Source organism: Podarcis filfolensis (assembly GCF_964270895.1).
Source record: "Podarcis filfolensis genome assembly, chromosome: 2".
Classification (NCBI taxonomy): domain Eukaryota; kingdom Metazoa; phylum Chordata; class Lepidosauria; order Squamata; family Lacertidae; genus Podarcis; species Podarcis filfolensis.
Window position 1 is genome coordinate 77,712,418 of NC_139605.1, and position 7,039 is coordinate 77,719,456.

Here is a 7,039-nt window from a genome sequence, read left to right on the forward strand (position 1 = left end):
TGCGTGTGTGTGTGTGGCTGCTTTGTGCTTGCCAAGTCCACTGTAAGGCTTGGGTCCCCCCCCCCCCGAGATGACCCTGGCAGTTAATTATCTAAGATTTATTGCTTCAAGAAAAAGCCCCAGTTGGAACTCTGCTAATTTCAGTCTTCCTACGATGACACAGTTGCCAGAACTGAGCTCCGCCCCTTTCCCCCAACAGGAAAAACCCCACCTTCTCTTCCTGTCCGTTTCATGCTTCTCGGCTAATCTCGTGAGTCTACGAGATCGGGGAGGAGGGATTGCACCCCCCTATTTCTGTATCTGTGTCATTATCTGAGCTTTGCAACTGAATTCCTGCTCTCTGTGTCTTTCTCTCTGCGTACAAAGCAGTGGCGTAGTGTGGGGGGTGCAGGGGGGGCCGGCCGCACCGGGCGCAACATCTGGGGGTTAGGGTTAGGGGGCGCAAATCCACGGGTTAGGGGGTGCAAATCCACGGGTTAGGGGGTGCAAATTACTTGCCTTGCCCTGGGTGCTGACAACCCACGCTACGCCACTGGTACAAAGGTTGAATTCCTGTGGCTAACTGCTTCTCCCCCCTCTCTTAGGAATTCTCTCTCTCCTGCTGCTGTATCTGTCTCTTTTCTGCCTGTCAGAAAGTCCAGTTCTCTGACATCCACGTTGGCTCCCCGGGCTCCCCCTGGCATGGGTGGGCAGGCGCCACCACCCTCCCCAGATCCCAGCTTTGCAAGGCTATGGGGGGAGGGGGCAGCAGAAGCTCCATGACAGCCAAGCTTTTTTGGGTGGAGGCACCTCAGTTTCTGGTTGCTATATGGCCATTTATGTTAGTTTTCAGCTGCTTAAGAGTGCTGCTGTATTGTTATTCAATTTGGCTTCATTATTGGTTTTCTGTTGCTGTTTAACTTATGTAGCCACCCATTCTATATTTAAACAGAGTTTATATAGCACTGAAAGTGGGTGGTACAGTTGCAAGGATTAATTACTAAGCAGTTTGGATTTCTCAACAAACTGGTAATGTAGTTATTCGAACATTAATATTTTAAAAAGTTGAAGTTGGAAGAGAAAATACTTGCTCCCATAGTCCAATTTTAGAAGTTAATGCCCTCATCTTGATGGAGTTAAAAATAAATGGCTAGGTAGTGCCTGATGTCAGGGCGTACTCCAGAGAAAGTTAGGCAAAGGCATACCACTCAAAAAGGATTTAATGGGAATTTGTTATTGCATTAAACAATTTTGCAAACAATGGAGAGGAGAAGGGTGAGTATTCAGGCACAACAAAGGTATGGGTGGTGGGGATTTGGAACTTTACCAATGGATCAATGGGATCTATTTCAGGAAGGGAATCAAAGGTGTGTTTTTAAAAAGCAATAAATAAATGTTTCCCGCCTGTTACGGCTCTACTGGGTTAGTGGGGATATAAGCAGTAGGATTATGGTATTATAACTATAAGGTCTTTCTGCCTTTCTTCTCTAGGCAACTTTTTTATTTTCTACACCAATGAAATTATTATCTTGCCAAACAACTATTTTAGACCCCCCCCTTTAAATTAAAAGTTCATCACAAACTCAACAGAAAAATGGGGAGGGGTGTAGGAAGGGGGGGACACAGGCATTTTACATTTTATCAAGCTATGAGTACTGGGACCTCTTTTTTACATAAAAAGCACTGGGTGCAGAATGGATGTACATTGTGGATAACATGTGCACAACAAACCTGCTTTCCCCAAACATCAGACTTCTTGCAATAAGGAAAGTGATGGGGAAATGTGCTGGAAAGTGTGGGACAATATGTCACCTGGAAGCACCCAGAGAAAATGGGTGATTTCAGCTGGGCTGTTTTGTCCAAGCAGAAGTGATTTTGTTTCCTTTGCTCACACAATGCAGCTTTGAAGGTATACATTTAGTCACACTACACTCTGTCAGCCTTTTCTCACTGACCTTACCTCAACAGATTATTCTAAAAGAAGTATAAGGGCAGCTCTAGGAAGACGCAGAAGGAAGCCAGGTTTTGTAATCTGCACCACCCTTCACTGCACCAGAGGTAAATCTGAGGTATGCAGATTTCAGACGCATCTGACATACAGCTAGGAAAAAGGAACAATCCCTTCCTTCTAGCCTATTAACTCATCTTTTATTTTAAACTGCAGTTCTAAAACTTTATGACAGAAACAACGTGGCAAAATGAAATTCATCCAGGTATTGAGTTCTAAAGGGTTTTTCTTACTATCAATAGGAATATGATGTCATTGTTATAGCTTAGTAATGTATAATTAATTAGCCAGTAAAATGTGTATTAAATGTGTCGAAGCTGCAGGTAAAAGTGCTGATTCATTTCTGCTCAATATCATGAACAGACTTATCCTCCTTTTCTTACACATAGCACCACTTCGTAGCAGGAGTTCTGTTAGGCTCATACTAATCATAAGAACAATTTCTTTACAATTGCCTTCTGTTCTAGTAGGCTTTTGTCTGTTATGCAGCTTGAAAATAAATTTGGCACTCAAAACTGTATGTTTTTACAAAAGAAGCAATGTTCCCATTATAATCAATTTACTATTCAACAGAATTTTCATCTTTAATATTTATATTTCTCATAGATTCTCTGGATTCATCTTTTCTAGATGCCAAAGGCTAGGTTTTGTTCATTCTTGAGCACTGTGGGATAAAGTCTTTTTTTAAAAAAAGACCTCTTCCTAGATGTCTCAAAGCAGATGTCAGGAACCTTTGACCCTCCCAGATATTGTGAACTACAGCTCCCAATAGTCTTAAGAAACATGGCTACTGGCTAGGGATTAAAGGAGTGGTAGTTCAGCAACATCTGGAATATTCTTTTGCCTCAAAAATATTATCAAAGGCTAAAGTGGCCGGGAAAACCTAGGGTAGGGCTGTGACTTACAGGACAATCCTAACCATGTCTTCTCAGAAATTGAGTAAGTCCTATTGAACTCAACTGGGTTTACTCCCAGGTATGTGGGGTTAGGATTGTAGCTTTAGTAAACTTTTCTAACTAGCTTGGTTAGACATTCTCTCTGGAGCTTCTTTTTCCTAAGGCTCAATAGCATTGCTGGTTTTGTTCATTGGTCCCCAGAGCCTTTAGAATCCCTCTGGGCCTTTTTCTTTGGGTGAACAGCAATTGGTATCCAGGACTTCGACTAAAAAGAGACTGAACTAAAAATACTCTCTCTGTCCCCATCCTCCTTGTAATCCTAAAGTAGCCTGGCTGCTACTAACGAAAATAAAGAGAATGTATGCATGACCTCCCAGAACTCATTTGTTTTAGTGCATGGATTCTATAACATATTTATTTAACCCCCATTTTCCATAAAATGAATGATCACCCCTTCTTAGTTCAAAAAGAGAGAGGACTCTATAATACAGTTACAAATAAATTCTGTGTAAGACGGGCTGGATCCTGACAAGACTGGAACTTTGTCTGCACAATGGAGCTTTCCTGGCTCCTCCCCTCCTGCCATGAGACCTCCTTGCATTGCCCCCCAAACTGCTCCTGAGTGCTTACGGGCTCAAATATTCCCAGGGCAGTACATAACAATCTATTAAGATCAATCAGTAACAATAACCAAAAAAACTACCAACAGAGAAAAATTAAAAGCTCTCTGCACAACGAGGCATGGAGGCTGCAGAAGGATTGGGCAATTAAGTAAAGGCTGATCCATTACAGGGCAAATGGATGGTTGCCGCACCAGTCTCAGACAATTGCCAGCCCTCACTTGTCTGCCATCTTACCATCAGTCGGTGGGTGGCTCTGACTGTAATTGGCTTGGATAAACCTACTGCTGGTCTCCCTGCAAGAACTTGGCAAGGCTGCATTGTCAGAGGGCAACTGGTTTTCTTCTCATGCAAGACATCTCCAGATCCAAGCCAATTTCTTTCACAATAAGTGGTGGAAAACATACCGGTAAGCTATTGCCATAGTTACTGCTATTTATGATAATTTTTGGGGTTATTATATATATTTTTGCAATAGAACTGGATACCAACTTTTCATATCAAAAAGGAGGAGAGCAATAAATGTATACAAACATTAATGTAGTATGTTTTTTCTAAATTCTCATACATGTCTTACGCGTATATTGCACAAATCGTTTCTGACAAAGTTTAGTTTTCTCATCTTTAGAGCTGGAATCATCTTTTGAGTTTTCCACTCTATGTTTTGCAGTTCATTCTGCTGCTCACACTGAAAAACAGCCCAATAACAGAAACCTAGTTGGTTAATAAATCTACCCAGCTCTTGGGACTATGGAACAAAACTATTTTGTATGCTGAACTAATGAAGCAATGATGAAAAGCATTGGTTCTGGTGGAAGTGTAATGACTCGAACAAGGGAGTCCTGAGCACAATGGATCTAAATGGACAGAAATTACTGTTAATGGGTCACTCTATTGATTTTCATCCATGAATGCTAGAGGATGGCTAGAGACAAAGTATCACTGAGTTGGTAAAGTGGTGTTTTGGCTGTGTCACTCCAGACGCCAGGTGTGGGCACAGATGACAGAACGCTCTTCCTAATGCGCACAAAATGCTACCCGTGTAGAAAAGCAGCATGCCAGATCATCTTTCAGACATGCGAGTTATCTATATGGAAAAGCTTGCTTGGATGGGAAGGACAATCAGTAAAGTGAACCTCCATCAGCAGCACTGAAGTATTACAGCTAATGCACAAAATTAGGAATTCTATGAAACTAAGCCCATGTTTCTGACAGCCAGTTTCTTACTGATTATTTGCAAAAAATATAGTGTGATATGATGGTGAATCCAGTGTTGCTGTTTTGGATGTCACTGAGATTTGGATGGAGAAAGCGACAAACTTGGAGTCAATATGGATGGTAGCTAACATGAATGAGAAAATGAGATAGCCATTAATTACAGTGGTACCTCGGGTTAAGTATTTAATTCGTTCTGTAGGTCCGTTCTTAACCTGAAACTGTTCTTAACCTGAAACACCACTTTAGCTAATGGGGCCTCCTGCTGCCGCCGTGCCGCCAGAGCACGATTTCTGTTCTCATCCTGAAGCAAAGTTATTAACCTGAAGCACTATTTCTGGGTTAGCGGAGTCTGTAACCCGAAGCGTATGTAACCTGAAGTGTATGTAACCTGAGGTACCACTGTACAGGTGATTTGAAAGGAGTTGCTTTTTTTTGAGCTAAAGTTAACCCATGACATCTGGTACATTTCAGAACTGCAATGGGACATAAATAACCTAAGAGGAGCCCAATGGGATCAGACCAGTGGCTCATCTAGTCCAGCATTCTGTTCTCACAGAAGTCAATCAGATGCCACCTTAGGATCAGAAATTTCATTTAAAGAATATTCACCAAACTCTGATTTTTGTTTTGCACAAACCAATGCATTAAAAAGGTCATAGAGGAATTCCTCCCCCCCCCCCGTATTGTCCTTGTTCTTTCTGGGCCACAATCTTCAACAGGAAGGAGTGGTTTAAAAAACCACCTGCACCCCAAAGCCCTTCAGCTTCCTGCCCAGAGTCTCATAGTTCTTTGCTATATGTTGAAGGCTGTGTCTGGCTTTATCATTTCTACCTGCATGAATCAGAAGGAAGGAATCTTTGCACCTGGAAGACAGCACACCTCCTGGGACATCCTGTTACCTCCACACAATGCTGCCTCTTTCTCCCTCATCAGGGAGTCACTTACCACCACCACCACATGTCTCTTCCTCCTCTAGGAAGTAGCAGTAATTGTTTTAACTGACCGACTGACTGACTGACCAACCAACCAACCAACCAACCAACCAATATCCCACCTAAACTCCAAGGAGCTCAAGGTGGCATTCATGCTTTTCTTCTTCCCCATTTTATTTTCACAACAACCCTATGAGGTAGGTTACCTTTCACAGTACTTTGTGGTGAATATTTGGTTGCATGTGCTGATATTTGCTACACTAGAGCAAATTACTGAAAATTAATAAAATGGCAATCAAGCTAAAACATATGTGAAACCAAAGTAGTTCTCCTGTCCTCACATTTCCTCATTACTAAAGAGTGCAAAGGGGCAGAAAAATAGACAATCAAGAACTGTATGTGTGTTTCATTGTACAGTTGTAGATTTTACAACTACAATGGAAGCTAGACTGGTGAATGGGGGTGGCCGCTGAGACCACATAACACCGGTCTTGAAAGACCTACATTGGCTCCCAGTATGTTTCCGAGGACAATTCAAAGTGTTGGTATTGACCTTTAAAGCCCTAAACAGCCTTGGCCCAGTATACCTGAAGGAGCGTCTCCACCCCCATCGTTCTGCCCGGACGCTGAGGTCCAGCGCTGAGGGCCTTTTGGCGGTTCCCTCACTGCAAGAAGCAAAGCTACAGGGAACCAGGCAGAGGGCCTTCTCGGTAGTGGCGCCCGCCCTGTGGAATGCCCTCCCAACAGATATCAAAGAGAACAACAACTACCAGACTTTTAGAAGACATCTGAAGGCAGCCCTGTTTAGGGAAGCTTTTAATGCTTAATAGACTATTGTATTTGAATATTCTGTTGGAAGCCGCCCAGAGTGGCTGGGGAAGCCCACCCAGATGGGAGGGGTATAAATAATAATTATTATTATATTATATTATATTATATTATATTATATTATATTAATTATATTATTATATTAATTACTACCCTCTCCTAACACTCCATACACTCCGCAAGTGGTTGGCTTAATATATAGCTCAAGGAGTGAAGAACATTGTGTTATCAGAGCAAGAGATGGGCGGGGTATAAATAAATTGTTGTTGTTGTTATTACCTTTCCTGCAGGCACTGCTGAAAGGGAAAGGGGGTCTTTTGCCATGCATTCCAGGGAATTTATAGTAAAAATGATATGGATGAGAAGACCAGCAGTTTACAATGTTTATGTTCCTTTATTCTGGCAGGTTGTCAATGTTTTCCTAAAAATGCAAAGGCTTTTCTGTCACCTGCTAGTTTTCAACTTAGAATATCAAAGACTCAATATAAACAATAGATGTGTGAGAGTTCCTAAAAGATAAAAACCCCTCAAAAAACCCAAGGCTGTTGTACAATGAAA

The 7,039-nt window shown here is 42.0% G+C and overlaps 1 long non-coding RNA gene across 1 annotated transcript; it reads left to right on the forward strand.

Annotated features, from left to right (window-relative positions):
- The first annotated feature begins 1,057 nt into the window (after nucleotides 1-1,057).
- Nucleotides 1,058-5,292, forward strand: LOC310755176. Its single transcript, XR_014544210.1, has 3 exons — nucleotides 1,058-1,254; nucleotides 1,948-2,037; nucleotides 5,193-5,292. It is a non-coding gene; the product is annotated as an uncharacterized lncRNA (long non-coding RNA).
- The last annotated feature ends 1,747 nt before the right edge of the window (nucleotides 5,293-7,039 follow it).